The sequence below is a fragment of the Pteropus medius genome, unplaced genomic scaffold (genome assembly GCF_902729225.1).
Source record: "Pteropus medius unplaced genomic scaffold, Ma_sr-lr_union100, whole genome shotgun sequence".
NCBI classification, from domain to species: domain Eukaryota; kingdom Metazoa; phylum Chordata; class Mammalia; order Chiroptera; family Pteropodidae; genus Pteropus; species Pteropus medius.
In genome coordinates, this window is record NW_024354502.1 from 1,205,949 (window position 1) to 1,220,728 (window position 14,780).

Genomic DNA, 14,780 nt, shown 5'->3' on the forward strand with positions numbered 1-14,780 from the left:
CGTCTTGCGGGAGGCTGTCTCAGTCTGCTGAGGCTGCTATAACAAAACACCCCAGACAGTCGCTTCAATAACAGACATTTATTTCTCACCGTTATGCAGGCCGGGGTGCCAGCAGCTCCTGTTCCTGGTGAGGGCCTGCCTCCTGGCTTGTAGACAGCTGCCTTCTCACCATGTGCTCACAGGGCGTCTGCTCCCTTGGTACGCACATGAAAGGGGGACATCTCTGTCTTCCTCCTTACAAGGACGCTGATCCCTTTGTGGGGGCCCCTCCCCATGACCTCATTAACCCTAATCACCTCCCAAAGGCTCCACCTCCAAATACTATCGCATTGGGGTTAAGGTTTCAACATATGAATTTGGGGGAGACCAACATTCGACTACAACAGAAGGACTATATGATGCAGGCTGCACATCCAGCAAAAGGCAGAGCCAGGATTAGACCCAGGCGCCCTGAAGGCACTGCACCGTGTTACATACGAAGCCACGGAAAAGACTGAGACTGATATCAGGTAAACTCCAGTGGGAGCCTGACATGACATGGGCAACAGCAATGACCTCACAGGGCTGCTACAGTGATTAAATATGGTGAAGCCATGAGAAATACCGGAAGAGAAATACTACTCAACCAGCTCGTGGGGTGTCCATTTCCCAGCATGGTGCCCTGCACTTAGTAGGCACTCAACAAACATGAGTCGAATGGAGAGACAACCAATGACCATCACCACCTTACAGAGTGTCGTAAGGATAATGCGATGCTACAAATAAGAATGGCAGCCCTCCAGGAACTCAGCCAATTCACATCCTGGAGGGATTCCTTTCTCCAGGTGAGGCTCCTCCTGGACCTCACCTTCGGGGCACCATGCTGGTCTACACCCGACAGCAATCCATCCCCAGCAGAGACAGCGCACCGAAGAGCAGGTGGGAGGCGTCAGTGCCCAGATTACAGAGCAGAAGGGGGAGAGGCACACGCCGTCCCCCCACCCCGGAAGAGCAGGACGTGATCACGCCCCAGACAGAAGCTGGCCCAGTTAGAGTCCTACACGTCATCCATCGGAGCCCTTGTGCCTGTAGCCTGGGGAAGGGCGAGAGTAACTGTTCCCCAAGGAAGCCAGGCGCCCACAAGCCACCAAAGGCCAGGATTCTGCAGACACGTGAAACACAGCACAGCACCCCCTGCGTGGGCTGGGGAAGAGGCGGCCAGTTCCCAAGCCCATGCTGCCCCAGGCTGCGTCACGGACGTGGGACCTGTGCAGGGCCCAGGTACCAGGCTCAGAAGGGCCACAGGCTTCATTTAATGCTGTGCTTTCACCACTGGAAATTCTTAATTCTTTTTGAACAGGGAGCCTGCATTTCATTTCGCACTGAGCCCCGAGTATTATGTAGCTGGTGCAGCCTACCGTGGAGGGGGTTACTGTGAAACACAGCCTCAGACCACGGTCCACCTTCTGTCTTGGCACCAGCCTGCAAAACCCCGCAGAGGAAAGACACCCTCGAGTCCCCACCGTACTTCCAGAAGGGCAGGTACTGCTAGCACGCCCTCCTCCTTTCCCTATTCCGTACCCAAGACAAGCTGTCAACTCCTTAAGGACAGAAAACAAGGCATCGACCCTGGAGCCACTACCAGCCCCGCAGCAGCTGACAGTGCTTTGGGGGCTGTCAGACGCTCGATCCTCAGCGGCAGAATTCAACTCACAGGTAGGGTGACAACCCCTGGTCTGCCCAGGAGGTGGGACTTTCAGTGCTGAAACCAGGAAAGCCCCAAATCTGCCAGGACAAACTGGTCACCCTTCTCGTGGAAGCTGTTGTTATTACAAAGGTTACGGGGAGGCGGGGGTTACCCCTCAGTGGGGAGTTATGGGACTTTTTTCAATACCCCACGCATTTCCGTACATTCTAAATTTTCTCCAAAGACCCTGTGTTAGCTTTACGGTCACAGAAAACTGGGGGGAGGAGGAGGGGAACAGGCTACTCCATAGTACACACCATTATTTTCCCATCACCGAATCTGAGTTTTCCATTTCCGAACGTATTTCCAAAAAGAAAAAAACGACTCTGAAGTCTGCGCGTGACGGTCTCTCGTTCTCTTGCTTGTCAGCTTTCCCAGGGCACTGCTCTCCCTTCCAGACATTTCCTCTCCGGAGAGTCTACAAACGGCCCTGCGCGTTTTGCTGGAAACGCCGTTCCTGGCAGAGAGCGGCTCCCACGGTGGCTCGTGACCAGGTGCGGCCTCCGCAGAGGCCGCGGTGGCGTTGCTCCTTCTGCACCCTGACGGGTCCTGCCCTCGGTGCCCGCCTTACCTCCCTCTGGAATTCAGCCCATTCAGGCATGGAAGGAGCTGGTACCGGTCCCCGGCCCTGCTCGCCCAGCCCAGGGACACGACATCACGCCCCCTGCCCTCAAGTTCACAGGCGGGCCAGGGGGACAGCGTGTAAACGGAGCATCGGGGTGGCGACCTCTCGCCAGACTGCGAGTGCGCATTCCCTGTGCCCCTGGGGACAGCCGTCCGTGCCCCTGGGGACGTGTGCTACTGCTTACAATAGCAAAAACCTAGAAACAGCCCAGAATCCACCACGAGGGGCATGAAGAACAAATGCGGCAGAGGCATCGTCGGTTAGCATTCTGGAGCATTCTGCTCCTTACACAGAATGCAGAGTGAAAAAAGCAAACCGCACTTACCCCCCACCTACGTTACGGCACCTCCACAAGAGTTTTAAAACACACAAAAAAGGTGCTTGCTACACGTGGCCTCCAAATAGATTTCTAATAAAAGTGTAAGAACGTGACCTATACGGCCCACGTTCGGGAGAGCAGTACTTCTGTGAAAGCAAGGAGGTGGAACGCAGAAGAGGGCCCACGGACTTGGCTGTATCTCTTTTTTAAAATGTCTTCAGAAGCAATGGTGCGAAGCAAACGTGCCACATCCTTTAACACACTTATTAATCCTGGGCATGGGACTGAGGCTTAAATGACCCTTCTGGCTTCTCGTTTTGTGTTTCTCATCTGAGCAATTTACATCATGCTAAGAAATGACCCTCGGCACGCAAGAGCAGATTCCAGAATCCAGAAAATCACTCTGAAGGACAGTGGGACACAGCAGGTGGCAGATGCTGGCTGCATTCACAGGCCGCCCACCGCTCCACCGCTGTCCAGGGGTGGGGCTGCCTGCGTCTCGAACACGCCTTGCAGTCCACGGCTGCCTGGCCTTAACCTGAGGACTGTGCTAGACCCTGTCACCGCGGCCACCTCTGCACTGCCTCCCTGAGGAATGAGCCTCAGCCATCCCACCTGGCTCTGTGAAACATGACACAAGCCCACAGAGCGCTGTCCAGCTCTCAGGCACGTTCCCAGAGGTGACTCATCTGGTCCTCTCAACGAGCGCGTGAAGGGCACAAGGCATTGAAAGATGAGCTAGAGCCTCAGAGAAGTCCCAAGAATTGCCGGAGCTGACTCAACAATTGGAAAACGGGAGAGTCACAAAAGCAACCTGACTAGCAAATCTGATGTAGATTCGGGGATTACTATGTATCAAGTTCAGAGGCAGGAACCAACCACAGTCTAGGTTTCACATCCCAGGCCGTCTAACTTTCCCAATAACCCGCTTCTTAGGGGAGGAAACAAAAGCCCAGAGAGGCCAAGCATCCTCCCTAAGGTCACACAGCCAGGAGGGCCCGGAACTCGCACGGCACTGAATTTCCTAACATATGCCTCAACAATCTCTCTGGACCGTTTCTCCATCAGGAAAATTCATTTCATGAAGAACACGAGCATCCTCATGTCCCCTGATCATGCAACAAGGAGCGTCCGGGGCCCCGGGAGAGCTAAACGCTGGGAGCTGGTCCTGGCTACTGTTTATTTATTGATGCCACTGCCTCCCACTACGCCCCGGCAGAACCTCTGGGTGACTCAGAGACCTTGCCACCAGCAGCTGCTCTTCGTTGGAGCCAGATAAGCCTCCCCAGGGGAGGGGAGGGCCAGGGCAGTTCCTGGTAATCGGTAGAGCTGAAACCCTCTCCCCAGAACCCCCACCCCATCTGACGGGTGGTATAGATGGTGGCAGACAGATAGATGGGAGAGAAAGACCCCCACCCCCAGCAACTGCCCTGCAAAATGACTTTGAGAAGACAAAGAAAGAGGACAAAGCCTACCCACCCCCACCATGGGAAATAACTCACTTCCCAGCGGGTGGACAGGCGAGAGAGCACCCAGAGCACACAGGACGCACCTTGCGTGGGCCCTGGACTCCAAGCCCTTCCCGTGAAGGGCCTAGGAGCCCAAAAAGAAGAACATATCTTCAAACTGTATTGGTCCCCAAAAGCTCTTCTCTTTACCTGACCCCATGAGCCCTAAGAGAATAGCCTCCTGGGTCCTAAGGTCAGAATAATGAAAAACGGTTTCTGTTTTTGTTTAAGGCAATCAGATTTTCTTCTAAACATCTTGGAGCCCCTGACTCTGCCCCTTCTTTGGACAGCTGAAAATCACCCCCCAACTTGTTCTGATATGCCCCCTTCTCCCAACAGGCCTGCCTTGCCCGCAGGGTGGTCCCCAAAGCCTCTCGGGTTAACCAGACACCGCAGGGAAGAGGCGTAAACTCACCCAGCGGGGCGTGGGCTTCCAAGGGCCAAGGCCACTGTGCCAGCCCTCTGCTCCCTGCCAAGAAAGTTCATGTGCAGCCCACACACAAACTTGCTCAGGCATGGCAGCAGGGCTGGAGAAGGGGTAGGAGGTCGAGCAGAGACCCTGCTGGAATCTGCCCCCTTTGTCACTTTGGAATTCCACTGGCCAGTGTCCTCTCAAGCCGTCTGACTCTCAACATTCATGCGGGAGGAGGGGGCTGCCATCCTCACCCACAGGCTCCAGGTAGAAAAGCCAGGACTCAACCTCCCGGGATGAGGGAGGGATGAGGCCAGCAGCCACCAGCAGCCACCGGCCCCCCATGGGGAGGTACTAACATTTAGAGACCAAACACTAGCTGGCCGCACTGAGGTAAGAACAGTGTCACTGACTCGACTTTGTAAATGAAGAAAGTGCAGCTCAGAGAGGCTTAGGAACTGCGGCGAGGTCGCACAGCCATGAAACAGCAAGGCTTCAAGCAAGGTTGTGTTTTGCAGGGCACCTGGGCCCCCCAGGGTCTGCACAGGGTCACCGTGAGGCAAGTGCTGTGAATCACTCTCCAGGCCGAGTCCAGAGACCAGCGGTTCTCCACGAATAGCCATGGGGCTGCTTCATGGCTGGAGCGTACGAACGCCTGGGACGTGCCTTCCCATCTGGCGAGGCGGGTATGCCCCACCTCCTACATACGAAGAAGCCGAGGTTCACAGAGATCCAGAACGCCAAGCGCACCTGTGAGAGCGCGGAGACGCCGGTGTCCGCCTCGCCAGCCCTCCTCCTGCTCAGCCCAGGATTCCCAGACTGAGTAAGCGTGCCAGTGCCCCTACAAGAAGTGTCTCACGTGTCCCAGCTCAGAAGAGACACTGGACAGTCCCCTGTCAATGTGTGTTCAAAGGCCCAGACAAGGAAGGAGATCTGCCCAAGATCCCACGGCCACTGGGGGACCAGGCAGGGAGCAGAAGTTGCATCCCTCGGCTCCAGGTAGTGTGGCCCAGCAGCTTTAGGATCAGAAAGAACTGTGTTCCAATCCTGCCTGTGTGCCCTGAGGAGACCAGCTTTGCCTCTCTGTGCTCGTTACTTCAATGCCAGAAAGAGACCATGATCACAGTGCCTGCCGCATAGGTCTGCTCTGGGCTTCGCATGGAATAACGTGCCTTGCAGGGACCTGCTTAACAAACAGTGGCTGCTCCTCCATCACTGCCCACAAGGGGATCCTTGAAGACACGGGGCAGGTGCGCAGAGCGACCAGACAGGAGAGGAAGCGGCCGTCTCAGTTCTCGCCGTGACCACTCCTTATGTTCTGGTGCCCAAGCCCACTCGCCCCTCCTGGGAGGAGAAGCGCTAACCAGGACCCCCACGATGGGCTGTTCCAGGAAGTAGCCGATAAAGGAGAAAGACGGGGCTGTGGGCCGTGTGATGAGTGGGCGCCTGGCCGGGGCGGGGGGACAGGAGTCCGAGGCTTGTGAAGGCCGAGCGGAGGGAGCAGCGCTGGGCCTCATCTCCCCCACTCACTGTTCCCAGGTCCCCTGGACCGTTCTGCCCACCGCTGCAAGCCCAGGAGAACCTTCCAGCCCTCCAAGTCTCCCGGACCCTCAGCAGCCCCTCCCTGGGTGACTCTGTTCCCTGCCCTGCTTGGCCATGGGATGGCGAGCACACCATCCATTGCACGGGGCTGCAAGTCCCCCCTGAGCCAAGAGCATAGCTTTCTGAAGACCAGGAGCCTCGGGAGCTGGACCGTGATCCCAACTCCAGTGCCTCCCGGGGCCCAGCACAGCGTCTGCATCCTCCACAGTGGAGACTGAGTTCTTACGAAAGTCTGTCTTTCCCAATGACAGAGAGGGCACCCAGTTCTAAGGCCCCAAGAGCATTCCACAGTGGGCAGTGTCACACACACACACACACACACACGGCTTCCTGGTCTGCCTTCTCTTGCATAAATAACCTACCTTGGACAAGTTATGTGGCCTCTCAAAGCCTCAAAGCTTTCAACTGTAAATGGGCACACCACTGCCGGCCTCGTGAGACTGCTGGACTGCTTACATTAGGCAGACGCTCAAAATGAGAGTCCTTCCCCTTTGTCCTTTCCAGGGACGCTAAAGGAAAACCACTAAGAGTCGCCATCTGATCCGATCGACAATGATGCAATAAATCAGATTCCTACTGTGTGTTTAGCCTGTGAGCAAGATAAACACGGTTCCTGAGCTCAGAGAGATTACTTTGTAGTGTGGGAGAACAGACAAGAAATCAAATACCTTGCATGAATGAGTATAATGTTACAAGGCACCCAGGAGCCATGAACCAGGGCAGTGGAATAACCACAGGGCCACTATTTCCGCCAGGGGTCAGGCGAAGGCTCTCTGACAGGTACCACAGGACGTAAACGAAACTTGGGACCCAATCGAAATTGAACTCCAGACCCTACTCCAAGTGCCAAGTGGCCCCAGGTGACCTGAGCACTCACATACTGGCTGTGCGAGCTGCCACCCTCCACTGGGTAGCCCAACGCTAAGGCAACATCCCACAGAGCCACCCACCTCACAGCAGCCATGTCCAAGGGTAGGGATGAGGGTGGGGGTGCAGTCCTCCCACTTGTAAACCGAAGAAGCGCCACAGACCTTCGCTGACAAGTCCACTGCTCCCTCCCTTATGCTAATGCAAGCTCCTTTCCCTCACTTGCTGCTGACCTGCCACTCAGCCTTCCCATGGGCTCCAGGCACTGTGACCTCTGATCGACTGTGCATGCCAACTGGCAGTGCCCAGTTCAAAGTCCAGCACGGCCCACCTGGCTCTTCCCAGAAAGAATTTCAAGGCTCAAGCGACACCCACCCTCCCCAGACACCTTCTCCGAACCAGCAGAGAGCCCTCCCGTGTGCTAAGTGACTGCTATGTGCCAGGCACGATGCTGGCTCTCAGCACTTCAGCCTCTATGTTGTGATCCTTGACACAAATCTTGTGAAATATGACATTACTTCACCCTTATTGAATAGAGAAGGGCAAGGAAATCTAGCAGTCACTTGCTCAGGGTCACACAGTAGGTACAGGTTAGAGATTCAAACCTAAACCCAGGCCCTTCGGGATCCACAGGCCTCTGCTGACACTCACCTCTGTTTCTAGCTGTAAGCGCAGAGCCAAGAAACTGCCTCCCCTCACCATCTGATGCTACCTTCTCTATTTACTCTCTGATGTATTAATTCCTGAAGGATCGGGTAACAGGAGACACCACGTGCTAGGCTCTGTGTTATGTCTTAAAGACCCAGAGCCACGCAGAAGAGGTCATGGCCTCCAAGGCACTTATGGTCTACTAGACAGGGACAGACACAAGAACCAGGAACATCAGTAGAGGGTGACAGGTATGATGACGCAGGGGCTCCCACGAAGCACCTATACATCCTCGCCCCCTCCCTTAGCACCAGCACCAAGCCGGATGCACAGAGTAAGCTCATTAAATGCCAGCTCCTTTTGACAGCCGGTCACATCAACCGACCTCGCTACCGCCAGCTAAGCCAGAGTCACCTGATGCGCAGGGAGTGCCTGACAGAACAGGCAGAAGATGTATGTACATGAGCCGTGAGACAGGACTTACGTTTCCTACGGAGCCCCCATGGGGAGCTGGAGAGACCGACCCCACATCACCGTCAAGATCAGGATGGAGGGCTCAGCCTTCACAGGAAACTGTGGTCCTCCATCCCCTGTGGGCATCCAGGCTGCAGGAATTCACGTGTCACTCAGCCAAGGCCTTCCTTAAAAACACCCACAGCATCCAGAGACGTGCCGGGTGTGTGTAATTCCAGAGACTGCTTCCACCAGCATTATTCTCCAGGTGACTGAACATGGTTGTAAATCCCCACAGCTCAGACAATCCTCGAATGAAGCTCCATGCAGCTGACAGGTGCCGCCATCATGAGGGACAATCTTTTTGATTCTTTTCTGGTTAAAAGATCAGGCCTGGGGACAGGAAGAAGAAAAATCAATCTTTTTACAATCAGGAGAGTCAGTTATTCTTTCTTTATAATTGTCCCTAACATTCTTAGAGGGGAACTCTCTAAAAACAATGCCTGATTACGAGGTGTGGGACCCGAACCCAGGTAAGGTGGGAAACCGAGGGTCCTTCAGGGGAGTGTCACCTCCCACAGGCACCAAAGACCTTTCGGAAGAGGAACTTTCTACTGTGTAGGCTTCTCAGAACTATCCTGGGAGGGCAGAGGGGGCTGAAGTACGACCATTATAAAAATGAGAGGAGAAGGTTCTGGACAGGCCAGTGGCTGGCTGAAAAAGTTAACGGCACGGGGGGCCTGGCACATGGCCCTGGACTCCCCTGCAGGACTGAGAGATCCCGGCCGTGAGCTGAGGGGGTTTTGGGTCAGCTAGTAGGAAGTAGTTCTTTGTTTTGTTTCTTTTTCAAGACAGCCGCAAAGCCTTGGCGTGACTCCAGGCCTTGTCCTGAGAGGTCCGTCAGGGCAGACCTGGGCCTGGGCCCCTCTTATTCATTCGCTCAGCAATGGCTGAGTGCCTACTAGATACCCAGTCCTGTTCTAGCTCTCTAGGGCGACCTTTGCCTCTCCGACCCAGTAAGCTTAACCTATCACAGAGAAAACCGAAGCACAAATGGATCCACCATGCACAGGGCTAAAGGCTCACAGCCACCAGCCACCCACGGGTAACAGTGACCGCCCTTGACAGAGGGCTTAGAACGCACCCTGCCAAAAGCTCTGCCACCATCTGATACAAACCCCTAACCGCACTGGGACTCCCGCCCCGATTTTCCAGAGGAGGGAACTGGGGTGCAGCCAACTCCTTTGCTCCAAACCTGAGGCCAGTCTGTCCCCCAAGTATGCACCCCGACTCACCACTCTGCGTTATGCGTGAAGGAGGCCTGCCCCGAACTGCTGACCTAAAACTGAGCAGGTGGCCGGGCCCCTGTTAAGAGCCTGAGGAGCCATCACTTCATGTGTCAGATGGAGGCCTCCCAGAAACCAAGGGCTGCCCATCCAGACTCCTCATACTTGCCCCTTCCCCACAGCCTCTTCAGCGAACACCAAGAGCTGCCAGCCCGGGGGCATCGCACCAGAATGCCAGGGCTGGAGCCGGGTCAGCCGAGAGGGGCTGCTTCCAGTGAGAGCGGGGGCAGTGCTTTATAGTGCCAGCCCCAGTTAATGGCAGTGGAGAGAACAAGGGACACAGTCTGTTAGATATTTACTGAGGCCCCCAGGCAAGTCTGAAGTCAAGTTTGTTTTGTTGGGGTCCGGTACATTAAAGCTCTGTCACCTGGGGAGGAATTATTGCATGCTCTGCTGGGTATTAGGTGGTCCCTAACGGGGGACAGGGCAGCGCTAAGGCTCAGGTGACGAGACGGCTCGCCACCTGGCAGTCTCTCAGTTTCTCAGTCAGTCTCAGTCTCTCTCTCTCTCTCTCTCTCTCTCTCTCTGTCGCTCTCTCTCTCTTGGCCTCCCTGGGCTGTAGCTAATGTCATTTCTTCCTTGACCCCCCCAACACCAGGCATTTCACTAGCTGACCCCCTTGTAGTGGACATGAAGGGAAAAGAAACGGGATGCCTGCATTTCCTACCCAACACCAAGACAGCATCTTTGTATACCAAAGTCCCCTAAATTCGGAGTGCACAGGGGGATGCTCTGCTAAGACTTAAGGTATCTTGGGCTGGCACAGACCAGTGAATGGGGTACAAGGCACAGAGACAGAAAGCCAGGTCAGGAAGTCCCCGGCACCTGCACTGAGAGAGAAACACACGTAGCTTGCAGTGGAAACCACAAAGAGCATCTCCTGGTATGTGTCGGGCTGTGTCCTCCCCGTCTCTGCTTCTAAGTCTCCTTGACTCTCTGTGTGTGTGTGTGTGTGTGTGTGTGTGTGTGTGTGTGTGTGTGTGTGTGTGTGTGTGTGTGTGTCCTCTCTCTTTCCCTCTCTTGCAGCAGCATCAGTCACGTTGTTAATTTTAGCAGGAGCAAGAGTCAGCAGGTGTCGGCTGCAACACCTCTGAACGGGAGCCAAGGGCGGCAGCGGGAGCTGTGGGGATGATGCGCGGTTCTGAGGGAAGGATGGAGTGTGGCAGGCTCCCACAACCTGGGCCGGCCTCACTTTCTCTTTCTCTCAGGTTTGTGGCATAAGATTGTTTGCGACATCGATGCCACAAAGCGGAGCTGACGATGACCTTCTTTCTGACGGAGGGAGCGGCGGCGATTTCTCTGGCTGTGTCCGCATTAGTTGTCTGCGCCACCCCGAGTGCGGCAGCCCGCCTAACCGGGGAAGACAAATCAAAGAGATCTGTTCGCAGGGAAAGTGGCAGCTGTCCTGCTGCTGACAGACTCTATTTTTGCTTCATTTCAGTTTCTCCCCAGCGGGTGCTGGGGTGACACGGGTCAGCTGCTTCGGAATTCCCCAGCCTCCCAGCACATGCTCCCTGGATTCTCATTCAGGGCTGGGGGTGAGGTGGGGCTTGGGGGCCAAATAAGCCAGCAGGTGAATCCCAAGAATGCAGCCAGCCACTGGCCATGAGCCTATCCCTTAAGCTCTTTGAAAGCACTTCCTCGTCTGTTTAATAAAAACGAGGAATCAGAATCCACGTCCTCTGGGGCTCATTCGTGGATGAGAGACTGCAAAGTAAGTGCTGGGCACAGATCCCCGCCCACGGTGGCCCCAGATGTCACTCAGAGTGGCGGCATCTAACCCTGTCACAGCTCTGACCAGCCAGTGTTTTGTGAGTCTCACGAGGCCGGCTCGGGAGATGCACACCGAACCCAGTCCCATTTGCTAATGTCAGTGAGGGATGGGTGAACCTCTGCACTGTGCCAGACACCGTAGGCTTCACAGGAGGTGACAAGGGGGCCCACACAGAGCAAGCCCTCCCACGGCCAGGCCCCTTCCCCTGCATTATGTAATGGAGTCCTGTCATAGCTCCGCTAGGTACACCGATGACAGCCATCCTTAAAAATACTGACATTCAGGTTCGGCCAGGCTCCAAAGGCCCACGTAGCACTTGAGAACGCAGCAGATGCTCAGTAAATGTGGGCTGGACTAATGAGTGACTCATCACAGCTGGGCAATCGTGATACTAGGAGCTGGAAATCACATCGATCCGGACCCCTGCCTGCAGGGAGCTTTCAGGCTACAGCACGAGAACCAGAAAAGCAAATATGCAGACGATGCCCATCCATGATCTGGGGCATGGGTGATGTGCAGGTTACCATGGCAGGTAGTGGATGCTGGGGCAGAGGAGAGGCTGGACCACACCAAATGAGAGCGCTCCCGATGTGTCAGAGCACGAGGAACGCTGAAAGTAATCTAGTTTGATTTCCTCACCAACAGCTGAAAAACGAGGCCCAGAGAGGCAGGGTGACTCGCCCGAGGTTGCCCAGCTAAGGCCCACAGGCTGCAGAAGGAGAGGCCAGTCTTGAGTGAGAAGGTGGCCTACGCACACGATGCCTGGGAGAGGAAGTGGTCCTTAATTTGGTAGGTGCAGGGCGCTGTCAGCAGAAGGTGGCATGACCGGAGGCCTGGCAGAGCAGGTAATGACCACACCTCCTGCATGCTCACTCCAAGAGCGCCGGTTGTAGGAAGCCATGTAACCTCAGCGAGTGTGAAGCATGAACTCACTTCAAATGAGAGCACTGGAACGCAGCACTGTGTGCCCAAAGCCAGGTGGGCAGGCAGAGACGGGGCGAGATAAGAGCCCAGGCACTCAGCCTCCAGAGCCTTAACCACTAGGCTGTCCTGCCCCGGGAGAATTACGTGGTGAGAAAGACTGAGGGCAGGGTGATGGGATAAGAAGGGTCTGGAAGCCGGAGATGGGGAGGGCAGAAGCTCGATTGCTGGAAAAGGCAATGAACAGAGACTCTCGAGGCATCGACAGCACGCACTGCCAGTCCCTGACCAGAACCGCCCCGACCCACCGCCCTGTCTGCGGGCCCCAAGTCCCACGCTTTTTCCCGCAGTAAATCCCTCGTGTTGCCCGCGACACACTTCTTTAGGTAGCTTCAGGTCAGAGTGTCCGGCAGTGGCCTGGAGCCATGACATCACTTCTACCAGCCTCAGGGTTGACATGACCGGAGCGGGGAGCTGGGTCTCCCCCGAACCGACCCTGACTGCTTCTCCCCACCTGCAGGCGACAAATGCTCCTGGTGAAACCCAGGAGCAGCATCCAGGTAGAATGTGGGCACCTCTCACGAACTGTCCTTCAGACGCACCAGGACTGAGGCCCCGACAGTCACAGCAACACGGGTGTCCTCGTGAAAGCTCCCCGGGGTGACCGCACAAGAGCCTTCTTTCTCATTAACTAGACCTAACCTGTTATGAATAGCAACAGCAATTTTGAGAGAAAGAAGCAGACAAATAGACTGAAGGCGGGGGGCAGGGAGGGAGGGAAAAAGAGAGGGAGAAAGAGAGGGAAGGACGGACGGATTCCATGCTAAGTGACCACCGGTGCCTTATAGACAGACTGAAATGATTTCAGCTTCGACCCTTACTAAAGAGCTGTGAAACCTTGAGCTTCAATTCTTTGAATCTACACCCAAAGCTGCAAAACTGGGTCCTGCCTTGCACGGTGCGGGAACAGATTAGAGAAAACCTACATAAACCCTTTCACACAGGAGGTCCTCCACAAAAGTAACCCTGCCGTGTAATCAGCTCACCTGCACTCCTTTATAGCCTAAAGGTAGGTGATTAAGATACTGAAATGAGTTGTGAACAATGTCCTTCTATAAATGACAAACCTTAAATGTTTGTGGGTTCTTTTCAGTTCCTTTTGTTTGCCTTTGCCCACAAAATCCTTCGGGTAAAGGTCAGCAAAGACCCAAATGTCAGTCAGATCCCCATGACAAAGGGGGCAAAGTGCCATGGAACTGAGCCATCAAACAATGACTCACGTCGAGACAGTTCTTTACAGGACAGTTAGACTTAGCCTGAAAGACTCAACAGAGAAGTTCTAGAATGCATATGTTCCCCCAGGAAAGCAACTTTGAGAGAGACTCAAGACTCACACAGGGGCCCTGCCTGCAAAGAGCTTCAATTCTCATCAAAGAAACAGGGCCATAAGAAATAATCCACGTGAGGACCAGACCAGCCAGCTGTAGCGGATGCGCTTCGGGGCCTCGGGGAGCTCCCTACGGAGTTGGGGCGGTTTTCATGGACAGATCACGGGGCCCCTGAGGGGCATGAAAGTTGGAAAGAGGAAAAAAGTGGTCACAGTAAGAGTAGGGGGTTGATGCTCAAAATATGGAGAAAAACAAAAAATAAGAGCATCTATTCATCATCTATCGCAGACGAGGCCCCTTCTACTTCCCCCCATTTAATCCCCATTAAGGCTCACAACCCCAGAGACAGGTCTCTTATCCCAAAATTACAGCAACGGCAGCATGGGAAAGGTAGGCGCCTTGCCCGAGGTGACACAGGGAGCCAGGGGTGGACCTGAACCCAGGCCCATCAGACCGCGAGTCATCTCCAGGTCCATCGTGCTGCCCAGACCCCTGCCTCACTGTGGGACCCGGGTCCCGCTCCCAGCACCCTGAGCTCCCGCTCTCTCGGGGCTGGAGAGTTGGCTTCGACCAGGCAGCCCTGCTGCAGCTGCCTCTCCCCACATCCCACCACTCCCATAATCGCCACCTTCGTTCCAAGTCCTCTTTAAAACCTGGATTAGCCCGGCTTCCGGGGAGGCCACGCTCCTCACTTTGGAACGGACTCCTGATTGTCACGGAAGCAGGTCTCTGCTTCGAGTCGCACAGGCACATTTCACTAAGTAAACTCTGGCAGCATCTACCCTGCCCACAGGACCCTGGGTAAATGCCGAGGGGAGGGGGCGGGGCAGGAGGGAAAGGTGAGAGAACAAAATGCCGCAGACCTGACCAGGCGGGGTGCAGAGTCAGCACTGCTGGGGAGCCAAGGAGTGGCTTCGAACTCCCAGCAGGTGATCCGGAGAAGCCTGGCCGCTCACTCTCTCCTCCCCCTGTGCAAACCCGACTCATGTCCGATCCCACCAGCCTAGGAGGAGTCGGGAGATGGAAAGAATGCATGGGCGACGCAGAAAAGGAGAAAATAAAAAAGCAGAAATTGGAACTCATTAAAAATGTGTCAGAACAGCAGTCCGGAAAAGATCTCCGACTTGGGGAACTTACGTCTACAGAGCTCGTGGGAACTTGGCGATCTGTCTCTGTCTCTGTCTCTGTCTC

General features: G+C 55.1%; 1 non-coding gene across 48 annotated transcripts in view; it reads right to left on the reverse strand.

Annotated features, from left to right (window-relative positions):
* Window positions 1-14,780, reverse strand: part of LOC120595694 (uncharacterized) — a 237,324-nt gene that overhangs the window by 170,288 nt on the left and 52,256 nt on the right. For 47 of the 48 annotated variants that reach the window (XR_005650972.1, XR_005650973.1, XR_005650975.1 and 44 more), the window contains one exon: window positions 8,192-8,553. The exons of the other annotated variant lie outside the window; for it this stretch is intronic. This is a non-coding gene — a transcript (uncharacterized LOC120595694). The remainder of the gene's footprint in view (window positions 1-8,191; window positions 8,554-14,780) is intronic. 48 annotated transcript variants of the gene reach the window in all.